Source organism: Helianthus annuus, chromosome 15 (genome assembly GCF_002127325.2).
Source record: "Helianthus annuus cultivar XRQ/B chromosome 15, HanXRQr2.0-SUNRISE, whole genome shotgun sequence".
NCBI classification, from domain to species: domain Eukaryota; kingdom Viridiplantae; phylum Streptophyta; class Magnoliopsida; order Asterales; family Asteraceae; genus Helianthus; species Helianthus annuus.
Window position 1 is genome coordinate 80,679,920 of NC_035447.2, and position 15,941 is coordinate 80,695,860.

A 15,941-nucleotide genomic window follows, 5' to 3' on the forward strand; every position below is an offset into this window, starting at 1 on the left:
TCCACAAGCTAATGGTCAGGCAGAATCATCCAACAAGATCATCATCAACAATCTGAAGAAGAAACTTGGATCCAAGAAGGGGAAATGGGTAGAGGAATTGCCTTATGTGCTTTGGGCTGACAGGACAACACCCAAGAATGCTACTGGTCAAACACCCTTCTCTTTGGTGTTTGGGGCAGAAGTAGTGATCCCAACAGAAATGGTGGTTCCAACTGCTAGAACAAGTACTCGTGATCCTGAAGAGAATGCTGCAAACTTGGCTCAGGACTTGGATACTATTGAGGAAATCAGGGATCTGGCTAGGATAAGGATGGCTAGCTACCAACAAAGAATGGCTGGTGCTTACAACAAAAATGTCAGGATAAGGAAATTCCAAGTTGGGGATATGGTATTGAGAAAAGCATTCCAAAATACCACCAATCCTGCTGATGGGAAATTGGCACCAAAATGGGAAGGCCCTTATTTGATCGAAGCCGAAGCTGGAAAGGGGGCATATAGATTGCTTACCATGGAAGGTAATCTGTTACCAAGAGCCTGGAATGCTGTCCACTTGAAAAAATATTTCATGTAAGCAGGATCCTTCTGGCATGAGTGATCCTTACATTGGAGGTATCCTCCAAGGATCCCTGAAGCATCAATGGTCCTTACTCTGGTAAAGTCCTAATCCCAAACTATTCCATTTTCTTATTTTTACCTGAGGATAAGGATCATGTATCATTCATCATTCTCTCACGAGACTTTGAGTTCTGATAAGTACAGGTATCCTTAGCACAATGTTGATAGTCTTCAAAAAGCATCACAGATCCTTGGGTTCAACCCCAGTTATCCTTGGGCTTGTCCCCAGTTTTCGCCTATAGCGCACGATGATCCTGGTATAGTTCATGTCTTTGGGACCAGTACCCACTCCAGGGGCTGATAACCTCATCGTACTGGCTATACCTAGGATCCTACGTATAATGGTAGACGTACCATACATCCGTTCCTAAGGTTTCTAACGTTTTCACGTTAGCTAAGGTTTTGGCATTTTCATGTCACTAAGTTTGGATAGTCGCCAGTAAGGGCCATACTCCAGTTTACATACGATCCTTGGGCTTGTCCCCAGTTATCCTTTGGGCTTGTCCCCAGTTATCCTTCGGGCTTGTCCCCAGTTATCCTTGGGCTTGTCCCCAGTTATCCTTTGGGCTTGTCCCCAGTTACTAACTTATCTTTTATATCGGCTTAGTCCCAAGTTATATTCCATTTTTTCAGGTTCTCGAAGTTAAACAATTAAGGATCCTTAATCCTTATTATCCATTAAAGTTTTACTTATGGTTATCCTGATTAAAGGTTAGGATCCTAATTTGGATCCTCGGGTATGATCCTTAACTATTTTTAATTTCATTCATTATTCATTTGAATAACCCTTAAACCTTGACCACTGAACCTATGATCCTTAAAATAAACTACTTTGAAAATTTTCGATTATAGGATATTTGATCCAGGATCATATCCTAAATTTCTTAAACATAATTTGCTCAACTTTTCTTACTCAAACAAACATGTATCAAAACAATTGGAAATAAAAAGGATAATAACACAAGATAAGCGACAAAAGTTTAAGATTTTATTTATTAACAAAAGGACTAACCCTTCAAAGGTTGTCAAAATTACCTACCCCAAGCATCTACCAGCAATACATGGCCCGTCCGCTGGGGTAGGTAAAGGGTGTCCATGATAATAGGTTCAAAAGTAATGCAGGGATATAAAGGCGGCAGGATCACAATGGCTTCATCCCCCAAACAGAGGATCCCTCCACCATTTGCAATCCTACCTATTGTCTAAAGGATCTTGGATCCTTAATCCTAAAACTATTGTTCAAAGTTACAGACCATCATCGTTTAAAAACATCACAACCACCAAACAAAAAAAATTGGGCTCCGGCTATGTCTAGAAGTTTCCTTCATCGTCCAATCCTGCAGCTTAATCCTTGGCTGCACCATCACCACCAGCTTCACTAGCCTCCCCAGCATGATCCTTGCCTTCAAGCATCGGTATCTCCTCAGCCTCCTCATCATCCTCCAACTCTGCCAGCCTCGCCTTCCAGCCCTCCACGTCCCATGTGCTCTTGTCGAAGGAAGGATCCTGAGCCTCCACAGCCATCTGCAGCTGGATCTTATACATGGTTATCGCAGCAGAGACCTTGGCATCCTGGGTGATATCATGCTTCTCATAATCAAAGTTGATCAACATTTTGGCAGCTTCATCCTTGGTAACCCGGGGCTCCTTCTCAAGATCAGCAATCTTGAGATCCTTCAGCACACCCATCTGTTGGAGGTCAGCAATTTGGCGATCTTGATCCTCAACGTGGCCAACATAAGTCTCTATTTCAGCAAATTTCTGCAAGAAAAGCAAGGCATAACGTCAGAAACAAGTGATCCTCAAAACTGTCAGGATAACAAACAGGGGCAGTGATCCTTGCCTCGTTGAAGTAGTCCAGAAACTGTTGGCGGAGCAGGGGCAGGCCTTGTAGATCCTCAGAGGCCTTTCTCTTCTTTCCTTTACCCCTAATAGGTGCTTTAGGGGCTGAAGCAGTTGGGCTGGCAGCAGGAGTCTTCTTCCTTGCAGATTTGACATTAGCAAGATCATCAATGCCAAACTTTGAGGCAGACTTAGAAGATTTTCCAGCACCTACACAATCGAAATAAGATAAGTTTTCTAATTAAACTTGAAAATCCTACATAAAATTACTTTCTAAATAAGGATACTTACTTGACATTGTGACAGAGGCAGAGGATACTTCTTGGGAATCCTGGGTAGCAACCTGGAAAGTTCTTGTCTCCGGATCAAGCTTCTTGAAGGGCAAAAGTCTCTCCTTTGCAGCAGGTGTCAACCTCAGACGAGAGATGGAGATAGCTGCACAATAAACAAGAAAATATTAGTGATCCTCATCCTAAGGAACAAATCGTATGGTGATCCTTCCAGGATCCTCTATCCTACCATGAGTAGCCCACTCTTTGGGCAAATCCTTCCCATCAGGGATGGTATCTCTCCTAACAAAAAAGAACCGACGCTTCCAGTTTGTGTCGTTCTTGGTGACCTTGAAGACAGGATGATCCTCTCCAGCTTTTCGCTTAAACAGATAACGATGGGGTCCGAAAGTGGTAAGATCATACATCTCAGCCAGCTCCGCCATACCGAGGTCAATCCCTTCTTGTTCAATGATCCTCTCAAGGGTATACAACACCCTCCAGATCATGGGCATAGCCTGGATATAGCAGATGCCGGTGAGAGAGAAGAAGGATTGAGTGAACTGTGGAAAAGGATACGAATATCCTATCAAGAACGGAGTAACAGGAAAGGCTACCCAAGAATCAGAGATAAAATCACTCAAAGCGGTAGAAGTAAAAGACTTGAAGATGGTGTTCGCCGGAAAACAATGACGGATTTTGTCGACCTGAGGATCGGTAAAACAGCACCTCTCGGCGGGAGAATCTTTGATGATCCCTTGACCCTTCAAGGGACTGTTCTTCTCAGGATCCTTATGCGGGGAGTTCCGGAGCAACATCTTTGCAGAATGATGGAAAGAGAATAGAAAAACAGAGTAAGAGAAGGAAGAAAGAGGAAAAGAGATATCTGATTGATCTTCGGACGAGAATATAAAGGGAGTCTCTCTTGAATTTAAATGCAAATTGATCCTATCTCTAACTCCTATTTATAATGATGATTTGCAGGGCTGTCACTTCTGTGACGTAAGGGTCTGCAACGGCTAGTCCGTCTCTAACGGCTAGTTATCCGTTAACTTGTTGCGGATAAGATCAAACAAAATACAACTCGTTTATTTACAAATATTACTCCTTATATTTTCGGGGCAATTGTTAGGGCTGGATTTTCATGACCTATGATCCTTACATGTGATCCTTATATGTGATCCTAACCAGTGATCCTTGTTTCTCTGGCAGATAGTGATCCTCAGAAGAATTCCAGGATCAGGATCACGGAGTATCCTAGGGATCCTCATACTAACGATTGTTCTCTTTGGATTTAATGTTGTCTTGCAGGAATTTCGAGTAGGATCCGCTCTTAGCAACGTAAACAAGGAACTCGTCTTTACAACTTTGGCATAAGCACAATCAAAGATGGACGTTGTGGACGATATGGAAACTCAACATAATTTAAGGGCGATAATTTAGGCTAGATTTACTTCTATTCCTAAAGGGGTAACGAGCTAATAGTTAGGTTATTTACCTAAAATACGACCACTCACACTTGTATAAATAGCACTCTTCCACATTCGGAAGACACAACACATTTCTCACACGCCTTGACACATGATACTATAGTGATCCTTGTACTTAGCTCGTTACCATCCGAAGTTGTAACCTTTATTTGTGATATTGAAGTTTGGTGATCGGTAGTTTCCATCACCCGAGGTTTTTTATGCCGGACATCATTCATTGATCAAGGGCTTTTTCCTCGTATAAATCCTTGTGTCACTTGTGCATTTTACGTTTAAGTGATCCTTCACTTTGTTCATCATATCAAGCATCATTCCCCGTTTACATAAAGTTTGGTTGCATTATCTTTAAGTGATTTTTGACCAAAACACTTATATCTAGCAGTATCCTCAAAAGCAGTAAGTGTCGTCCTTGTTAAGGATCACGAAGGTACACAACATCCTGTCTATTATGTAAGTAAGAGTTTGCTTGATGCTGAATCCAGGTATTCACACTAAGAAAAACTTATCCTTGCATTAATTATGGCATCTACTAAATTAAGACATTATTTTGAAACTCATGCCATTATTGTTAAAACTAATTTTCCAATTAAGAATGTTCTCAGGAAACCTGAAATGTCAGGAAGGATGGCTAAGTGGGCAGTAAAGCTTAGTGCTTATGATATAAGATATGAGCCTAGGACAGCCATTAAATCCCAAGCCTTAGCTGACTTTGTGGCAGATTTCAGTAGTGACTTGCAAAAGGAAGCCGAATTAGAAGTCCAACAGCTAGAGGAGACTAAGGATCCTTGGATACTCTATACAGATGGATCCTCTAATGTCAAAGGAACAGGGCTCGGAATACTACTAAAATCACCACAGGGGGACATAATACCCCACTCTATAGCTTGTGAGTTCCAAACTACTAACAATGAGGCTGAATATGAAGCCTTGATAGCTAGTTTGCAAATTGCTAAGCATATGAGGATCAGGTATCTTGAGGTACATGTAGATTCGTTATTAATCACTAATCACTTTAATGGATCCTATGCTGTTAAAGGTGAAAAGCTAACCAAATATTTGGAGATAGTCAAAGAATTGGCACTCTCTTTTGTTTCCTTTAGTTTGACACAGGTACCAAGGGAGTAAAATACAGAAGCTGATGCATTGGCTAATCTAGGATCATCTTTGAAGATTCCGGAGGACATAAGTATCCCCATTATCCATATCCTGACCCCTGCCATCGAGGATCATGTGGCTATGGAGATAGGAGAGGATTCTGCAATCATCCCCAGTGATAATACTCAATCTCATTCAGGATCATGGATTCTCCCAATCATGAGATACTTACAACATGGAGAGATTCCTACAGGAGAAAACCCTAGGGCTTTCAAAATCAAGGTATCTCAATTCACAATATTAAATAATATGGTGTATAAACGATCTCTTGCAGGACCATATTTAAGATGCATTGAGGATCCTGAAATCCAAGAAGTCCTAAAGGATTTCCATGAAGGAGATTGTGGAAACCACACTGGGGGCAGGGCATTATTCTCAAGGATCCTGAGGACAGGATACTATTGGCCAACTATGAAGAGAGATGCTGTGGAGTATGCTAAGAAATGTGATCCTTGTCAGAGACACAGTAATATCCTTCATCAACCGGCTGAATTCTTGCATCCCATATCCTCCTCTTGGCCATTGATGAGATGGGGTATGGATATAGTTGGTAAGCTTCCTAAGGCACCTGGTGGAAAAGTGTTCATACTCGCTATGACTGATTACTTCTCTAAGTGGATAGAGGCTGAAGCTTTTGCCCAAGTCAGAGAAAAGGAAGTTATATCCTTCATTAAAAGAAACATTATAACTAGATTTGGTATTCCTTCTGAAATTATATGTGATAATGGTTCCCAATTTATTGGGGGCAGAACTACTAACTTTTGTGACAGTTGGGGGATTAAGATGATAACATCAACACCAGTCCACCCACAAGCTAATGGTCAGGCAGAATCATCCAATAAGATCATCATCAACAATTTGAAGAAGAAGCTTGGATCCAAGAAAGGAAAATGGGCAGAAGAACTACCTTATGTGCTTTGGGCTAATAGGACAACTCCTAAGAATGCTACAGGCCAAACTCCATTCTCTTTGGTATTTGGGGCAGAATCGGTGATCCCTACAGAAATGGTGGTTCCAACTGCAAGGACAAGTATTCGTGATCCTGAAGAAAATGATGAGAACTTGGTTCAAGACCTGGACACTATAGAAGAAATCAGGGATTTGGCAAGGATAAGGATGGCCAGTTATCAGCAGAGGATGGCTGGAGCCTACAACAAAAATGTCAGGATCAGGAAGTTCCAAGTTGGTGATATGGTACTAAGGAAAGCATTTCAGAATACCACCAATCCTGCTGATGGAAAGCTGACACCAAAGTGGGAAGGACCTTATTTGATTGAAGCTGAGGCAGGAAAGGGGGCATATCGATTGCTAACAATGGAAGGTGATTTGCTACCTAGAGCCTGGAACGTTGTCCATTTGAAGAAATACTTCATGTGATAAGGATCCATGATCCTCACATGATAAGTATCCTTAAAGGATCCCTACAGCACAGATGATCCTTATTGTGGTAACATCCTAATCTCAAACTATTTCATTCTCTTATTTTCTTTATCCACCTTTCACTTGATTCTGAGTTTTGAAGGTTCAGGTATCCTTAGCAAAGGGTTGATTATCCACAGAAGCATCCAGTTGTTTGGGCTTGACCCCAGTTGTTTGGGCTTGACCCCAGTTATTTGGGCTTGACCCCAGTTTCGGCAGTAGCGCACGATGATCCTGGTATGGTTCATGGCAATGGGACCAGTACTCGCTTTAGGGGCTGACAATTCCATTGTACTGGCTATACCTAGGATCCTACGTATAATGGTAGACGTACCATACATCCGTTCCTAAGGTTTCTAACGTTTTCATGTTACCTAAGGTTTTGGCATTTTCATGTCACTAAGTTTGGATAGTCGCCAGTAAGGGCCATACTCCAGTTTACATACGTGTGACAACTCGAGTTTCTGACTTTCACTTTCGCATTAAATGCGCGTTGACTTTGACTGTTTAGTTGTTTGGATTGTGGACTTGAAATTGTACGCGTTGTGTTTTAATGAAACGTATTGTCATTTTGCCTATATGTGATTACTTGCTGTGGTAGAAAATAATATTAGAATTATTATTAAAACACTTAGTCTAGATCACGAAACATGACATACAGTTCGAAGGATCACGAAAGATAACCTTCGATTCGAAGGATCAACTTTCGGTTCGAAGGATCACGAAACATATCCTTCGACCAAGGACTCTATCCTTCGACATCTTTCGGCCCAGTCTTTCTAATGGGCTTGGCCCATTCCTGTGATACGTTTATATACGTGAATGCATGTAAACCGATAGTTACTTCTAAAAACCCTAGTTCCCTTGTGTGTGTGTGACGGCATAGCAGACCCATTCCCTGTTCGAAGGATTTCATTCCGTAATCCAGATTTTCGGTTAGTGTCTATATTGATTTGTGATTATGTGTTTTTGATTTATCGAGTATGAATGTGTGAATCGAACATGAGCCTATTAGATGTAGCCGGCCGAACATGTTTGATTGATCAGCCGGACATATAATCAGATTTGCTTAATCGGCCGGATTGTTTGTATGTTAACCGGATATGTAGGTTAATCGGATATGGATGCTAATCAGATATGTATGTTAATCGGATCTGTTGTGATGATGTTTAATGATAATGTTTTGTGGATCGGCTGTGATATTATGCAATTCGGAATTGTTATTGTTCATGGAACCGGAACATAATATGATTAAGTGTTATTATTGTTCATGTGGTTAAATTAGGGTTCATGAGGTTTAATATGAAACTCCCTGTTTGATCGATTCTGAGGTAACCGAATACTTGCATTTGTGTTAATTGATAATCACGGATAAACTTGGAAACTTTGTGTAAACGTAACTGTTATTTGTCGAAAGATATTAGTTATTCGAAATATAGCTGTTGTGACCGAAAGATACTTGTCCTTCGAACCATAGTAGTGTTGACCGAAGGATAGCATTGACCGAAACATAATTAGGTTGACCGAAAGATGACATTAGGTTCGAAACATAACATTTGGTCCGAAAGATAACTGTGATAACTGTGGACCGAAAGATAAGGGTGGATCGAAAGATATATGGTTATGAACATACTTTGAATGATGGAATATATGCTTGATTTATTTGGCATGCTATGCTTGGTGATGAATGTTAACATTTGTATTCGTGTACACTAGCTGATGATTTAATGTGAAATGATACGTGTTGTGTCGATATGCAAACTGACTGTTAGGTGATATATGATTGATGCATGATATTGGCTATCAAGCACTATGTGACATTAGATTGCATGCGTATTATTGCGAACATGAACTGATTTGTTATACGTGCATACAATAGGACGTGATTAATTACTTGTGAGTGCATAACCTAGCATACCGAGCAAACCAAGGTGAGTTCACACTCTTACCAAGGCATGGGATTCCCGGGGTGTTGGGAATGGGATTGAAAGGATAAGGTTGAATAGATACACTACTGACACTATGACTAGACTACCATATTACTATCCTCGGATGTGAAGGATACTTATACTGATCACTATCCTCGGTTGTGAAGGATACTTATACTGATCACTATCCTCGGTTGTGAAGGATACTTATACTGATCACTATCCTCGGATGTGCAGGATACCTATACTGATCACTATCCTCGGTTGTGAAGGATACTTATAGATACGATTAGTCTAGTGGTTATACAACATGGGAAGCCCCCACCAATAGAACGTACTAACGGCCCAGTAGAGCCACCTGTTACAAACGAACTTACTATTACGCATTTACTTTCTGTGAACTCGCTCAACTAGTTTGTTGATCATTCTGTTACATGCCTTGCAGATCGTTAGGTACTTGGAGCTTGCACTGGAGAAGCGGGTCGTTGTGGGCAAGGATCATGGTTTCTACGTTGAAACTATTATGACATTTAAAACTATTAACTACTGTTGGTTTATTTACTATGCTTCCGCTACACTTTGAAACTATGGTTATGTTTTGAACACCTATCGTATTGAATGGATGGTTTACATTTATTTTACTTAATATTAATTACATGTTCAATATGATTGGTGGCTTGATCCTGGTCAGTCACGCTCCCAAGCGGTGATACTCCGCGTGTGGATTTTGGGGGTGTGACAGATTGGTATCAGAGCCATTGGTTATAGAGAACTTGGTTTTAATATGGAAAAACGTTTTTATTAAAACCAGACTATAACCAGAACAGTGCTCTTAACGATCCACAACGACGCTTCGCTCCACGTGCAAGACTCAACTTCCTAGGTAATAAGGTTTATGTTTATTGCCTACATGCTAGAATTTGCATAGAACTTTGCTCGTAGTATGCTTACATTACCTTGCTCACAACTTGTCATTGCATGAGAATACTTATGTGCTTACACTCTTCTGTCATCGCACTATTCGCGAACCTTTCTCACTTATGTTGCCTTTGATGTGAAGATCAATGGCCGCACGAATTAACATGACTCAAGCCCAGCTAGAGGCTCTCGTTGCTGCGGCAGTTGCAGCCGCCCAAGCAGGTCAACCCGCTCAGCAACAACCTGGGTGCACCTTCAAGAATTTCATGGATTGTCGTCCTAGCTCGTTCAGTGGCACGGAGGGAGCAGTTGGACTCCTCCACTGGTTTGTAAAGCTCGAGTCGGTTTTCGAAATGTGTGAATGCCCTGAGGCTCGCAGGGTGAAGTTCGCCACTGGCACACTTGAAGGGATTGCGCTCACTTGGTGGAACGCACAAGTGCAGATCTTAGGGTTGGCAGCTGCTAACGCCACACCCTGGAATGATTTCAAAGAACTGATCAAGAGGGAATACTGCACTAGAGAAGACATTCACAAGTTGGAGGACGAGTTGTATAACTTGAAAATGGTTGGTTCGGAAATCGAAGCTTACACCAAGAGATCAAATGAGTTGGCTGTGTTATGTCCAACTATGGTGGACCCTCCATACAAGCGTATTGAGTTGTATCTCAAAGGTTTGGCACCAGAAATACAGAGCCACGTTACCTCGGCTAACCTCAACAACATCCAGGAAATCCAGCGTCTCGCTCATCGCATCACCGACCAGGCAGTGGATCAGAATAAACTGCCTAAGCGCGTCAGCGCTACTGCTACAGTCACTCCTTCAGCTACTCCCGTTACCCTCAGTGACAACAAGAGGAAATGGGATGGGGATTCTAGCAAGGGATCAGCTTCAGTGCAGTCGCAAGCTCAACAGCGAAAGACAGACAGTTACCAGAGTCCAAGTCAGCACTCCTCAGGCAGCCACAGACAGGGAGGGTATCGAGGAAATCTTCCAAAGTGTAACACCTGCAACAAGCATCACAGTGGCCAGTGTAATAAGGGCCGTTGTCAAAGATGCCTCAAGATGGGTCACGAGGCCAAAGACTGTAGAAGCCCTCGTCCTGCAAACCAGAATCAGCAGCAACCCCAGGCACAGCAGAATCAGCAGCAGGGTAACAAAGGGTGCTTTCATTGCGGTGCAGAGGGTCACTTCAAAAGGCATTGCCCTCAGTTGAACAGGAACCAGAACAACAACAATCACAACAACAATCAGGGCAACGGGAACAATAACAACAATAACGGGGGAAACAACAACAACAATGGCAACGAAGCTCGGGGTCGTGCTTTTGTGCTAGGTCGGGGTGACGCAGTGAATGATCCCAATGTAGTTATGGGTAAGTTTCTTCTCGACGATATTTATGTTACTGTCTTATTTGATTCGGGAGCTGATACAAGTTATATGTCCTTGAAAATGAGTAAATTATTAAAACGTACACCAACACCCCTAGACACCAAACACGTCGTAGAACTAGCCAATGGTAAAAGTGTAGAAGCCGCACAGGTAGTCAAGGGTTGTAGTATTGTTCTAGCGGGTCAGACTTTCTCGATTGATCTCATACCCATAGTTTTGGGTAGTTTCGACGTCGTCATCGGTATGGATTGGTTATCCCAACATCACGCGGAGATCTTATGCAAAGAAAAAGTTATTCGTATTCCTCGCTCCAGTCAAGAACCTCTCGAAGTACAAGGTGACAAGAGTGGTGCTGTGGTTGGCATCATCTCTTTCTTAAAGGCGCAGAAATGTTTACGAAAGGGGCATACTGCCATTCTGGCACTTGTCACTGACGCATCAGCGAAGGAAAAGAAGCTGGAGGATATACCAGTTGTGCGTGATTTTCCTCAAGTGTTTCCTGAAGATTTACCTGGTTTACCTCCTCATCGTCAAGTCGAGTTTCAGATTGAGTTAGCTCCTGGAGCAGCACCAATAGCCCGCGCACCGTATCGTTTAGCTCCAACCGAACTGGAAGAACTGTCGAAGCAGCTACAAGAGCTCTTGGAAAAGGGCTTTATTCGTCCAAGCTCTTCGCCTTGGGGAGCTCCAGTGTTATTTGTGAAGAAGAAAGACGGTACGTTCAGGATGTGCATCGACTACCGCGAACTCAATAAGGTGACGGTGAAGAACCGTTATCCTCTTCCGCGCATAGATGACCTATTCGACCAGTTGCAAGGGTCGTGTTACTATTCCAAGATTGATTTAAGGTCAGGGTATCATCAGCTGAGAGTCCGGGATGAGGACGTCTCCAAAACCGCTTTCAGAACTCGCTACGGTCATTACGAGTTTCTTGTCATGCCATTCGGGCTTACGAACGCGCCTGCAGTCTTCATGGATCTTATGAACAGGGTGTGCAAACCCTATCTCGACAAGTTCGTCATTGTTTTCATCGACGACATTCTGATTTACTCCAAGAGTCAGGAGGAACACGAGCAGCACTTACGTCTTATCTTGGAACTTCTTCGAAAGGAGCAACTGTACGCAAAGTTTTCAAAATGCGACTTCTGGCTTCGTGAAGTCCACTTCTTAGGCCATGTGGTGAACAAGGATGGGATTCATGTCGATCCATCCAAGGTTGATTCGATCAGAAACTGGCCAGCACCACGTACACCGACAGAAATACGCCAATTCTTGGGTTTGGCGGGTTACTACAGGCGATTTATTAAAGACTTCTCCAAGATCGCGCAACCACTTACTATGCTAACACAGAAAGGTGTCGTTTACAGATGGGGTAATACGCAAGAGACCGCTTTTCAGTACTTAAAGGATAGGCTTTGCAGCGCACCTATTCTCTCATTGCCAGAGGGCACGGATGACTTCGTGGTTTATTGTGACGCATCGATATAGGGGCTTGGTTGTGTATTGATGCAGCGGGATAAAGTTATTGCCTACGCTTCGCGGCAACTCAAGGTTCATGAACGAAACTACACGACGCACGATCTAGAGCTGGGAGCTGTTGTTTTCGCGCTTAAGATATGGCGACACTACCTGTACGGTACCAGGTGCACGATTTACACCGATCACAGGAGTCTCGAGCATATCCTTAAGCAGAAGGATTTGAACATGCGTCAACGACGATGGGTCGAATTACTTAACGATTATGAATGTGCCATCAAGTATCATCCAGGCAAAGCCAATGTTGTGGCTGACGCCCTTAGTCGAAAGGACACCTTACCGAAGCGCGTGCGAGCGCTACAGCTTACGATTCAGTCCAGTCTTCCTGCACAGATACGAGCTGCTCAGTTAGAAGCACTGAAACCCGAAAACGTCAAAGCTGAAGCCTTACGCGGCTCAAGGCAACGCATGGAACAAAAGGAAGACGGCGCCTACTATGTAACGGGGCGTATTTGGGTCCCACTTTATGGCGGTTTACGCGAACTTGTAATGGATGAAGCTCACAAGTCTCGCTATTCGGTACATCCAGGGTCGGATAAAATGTACCACGACATCAGCACTACTTATTGGTGGCCTAGTATGAAGGCTCACATCGCTACGTACGTTGGAAAATGCTTAACCTGTGCGAGAGTCAAGGTTGAATATCAGAAACCAGCTGGTCTACTTCAGCAGCCTAAGATACCGCAATGGAAATGGGAAGAAATTTCCATGGATTTTGTTACAGGTCTACCTAGATCTCAGCGTGGGAACGATACAATATGGGTCATAGTTGATCGACTCACCAAGTCTGCACACTTCCTGCCGATCAAGGAAACGGACAAGTTCTCCACTCTCGCAGACGTTTATCTTAAAGAAGTTGTTTCGAGGCACGGAGTGCCCACCTCTATTATTTCGGATCGCGATGCACGATTCACGTCAGAGCTTTGGCAAGCGATGCACAAATCCTTCGGCTCACGATTAGACATGAGCACAGCATATCATCCTCAGACGGATGGGCAGTCTGAGCGAACTATCCAAACTCTAGAAGACATGCTTCGAGCGTGTGTCATCGATTTCGGCAACGGCTGGGAAAGGCACCTCCCTTTAGTGGAGTTTTCATACAATAACAGCTATCATACCAGCATTCAAGCCGCTCCATTCGAGGCATTGTACGGACGTAAATGCCGGTCACCTCTCTGTTGGGCAGAGGTGGGGGATAGTCAAATTACGGGTCCAGAGATTGTAGTGGACGCCACAGAAAAGATTGCGCAGATACGACAACGCATGGCGGCAGCACGCGACCGTCAGAAAGCCTACGCGGACAAGCGTAGAAAGCCATTGGAATTTGAGGCCGGAGACCGGGTTTTATTGAAAGTTTCACCCTGGAAGGGTGTGGTACGTTTTGGTAAACGGGGTAAACTGAATCCGCGGTACGTCGGACCATTCGAAATCTTAGAAAAGATTGGCAAGGTAGCCTACAGATTAAACCTACCTCCTGAACTCGGTGCAGTTCACAATGTATTTCACGTGTCGAATCTGAAGAAATGCCTATCAGATGAAACCCTTATAGTTCCTTTTAAGGAACTCAATATCGACGAGCGGTTGCAGTTCGTCGAGGAACCAGTTGAAATCACGGACCGGGATGTTAAGGTCCTCAAACACAAGAGAATCCCTCTTGTTCGAGTTCGTTGGAACTCCCAGCGTGGCCCAGAGTATACCTGGGAACGCGAAGACCAGATGAAAGAGAAGTACCCCCAGCTATTCGAAACCAATGCATCCACTTCTGAGGCTGAAGCTTCTACTACTGAATTTCGGGACGAAATTCCAAATCAACGGGGGGATGATGTGACACCCCAGGAAAACCAGTGAACGATGTAACTTACCCAGCTTCCTCAGTAAGTGCGTACCAAATTTCGGGACGAAATTTCTTTTAAGTTGGGGATAATGTGACAACTCGAGTTTCTGACTTTCACTTTCGCATTAAATGCGCGTTGACTTTGACTGTTTAGTTGTTTGGATTGTGGACTTGAAATTGTACGCGTTGTGTTTTAATGAAACGTATTGTCATTTTGCCTATATGTGATTACTTGCTGTGGTAGAAAATAATATTAGAATTATTATTAAAACACTTAGTCTAGATCATGAAACATGACATACAGTTCGAAGGATCACGAAAGATAACCTTCGATTCGAAGGATCAACTTTCGATTCGAAGGATCACGAAACATATCCTTCGACCAAGGACTCTATCCTTCGACATCTTTCGGCCCAGTCTTTCTAATGGGCTTGGCCCATTCCTGTGATACGTTTATATACGTGAATGCATGTAAACCGATAGTTACTTCTAAAAACCCTAGTTCCCTTGTGTGTGTGTGACGGCATAGCAGACCCATTCCCTGTTCGAAGGATTTCATTCCGTAATCCAGATTTTCGGTTAGTGTCTATATTGATTTGTGATTATGTGTTTTTGATTTATCGAGTATGAATGTGTGAATCGAACATGAGCCTATTAGATGTAGCCGGCCGAACATGTTTGATTGATCAGCCGGACATATAATCAGATTTGCTTAATCGGCCGGATTGTTTGTATGTTAACCGGATATGTAGGTTAATCGGATATGGATGCTAATCAGATATGTATGTTAATCGGATCTGTTGTGATGATGTTTAATGATAATGTTTTGTGGATCGGCTGTGATATTATGCAATTCGGAATTGTTATTGTTCATGGAACCGGAACATAATATGATTAAGTGTTATTATTGTTCATGTGGTTAAATTAGGGTTCATGAGGTTTAATATGAAACTCCCTGTTTGATCGATTCTGAGGTAACCGAATACTTGCATTTGTGTTAATTGATAATCACGGATAAACTTGGAAACTTTGTGTAAACGTAACTGTTATTTGTCGAAAGATATTAGTTATTCGAAATATAGCTGTTGTGACCGAAAGATACTTGTCCTTCGAACCATAGTAGTGTTGACCGAAGGATAGCATTGACCGAAACATAATTAGGTTGACCGAAAGATGACATTAGGTTCGAAACATAACATTTGGTCCGAAAGATAACTGTGATAACTGTGGACCGAAAGATAAGGGTGGATCGAAAGATATATGGTTATGAACATACTTTGAATGATGGAATATATGCTTGATTTATTTGGCATGCTATGCTTGGTGATGAATGTTAACATTTGTATTCGTGTACACTAGCTGATGATTTAATGTGAAATGATACGTGTTGTGTCGATATGCAAACTGACTGTTAGGTGATATATGATTGATGCATGATATTGGCTATCAAGCACTATGTGACATTAGATTGCATGCGTATTATTGCGAACATGAACTGATTTGTTATACGTGCATACAATAGGACGTGATTAATTACTTGTGAG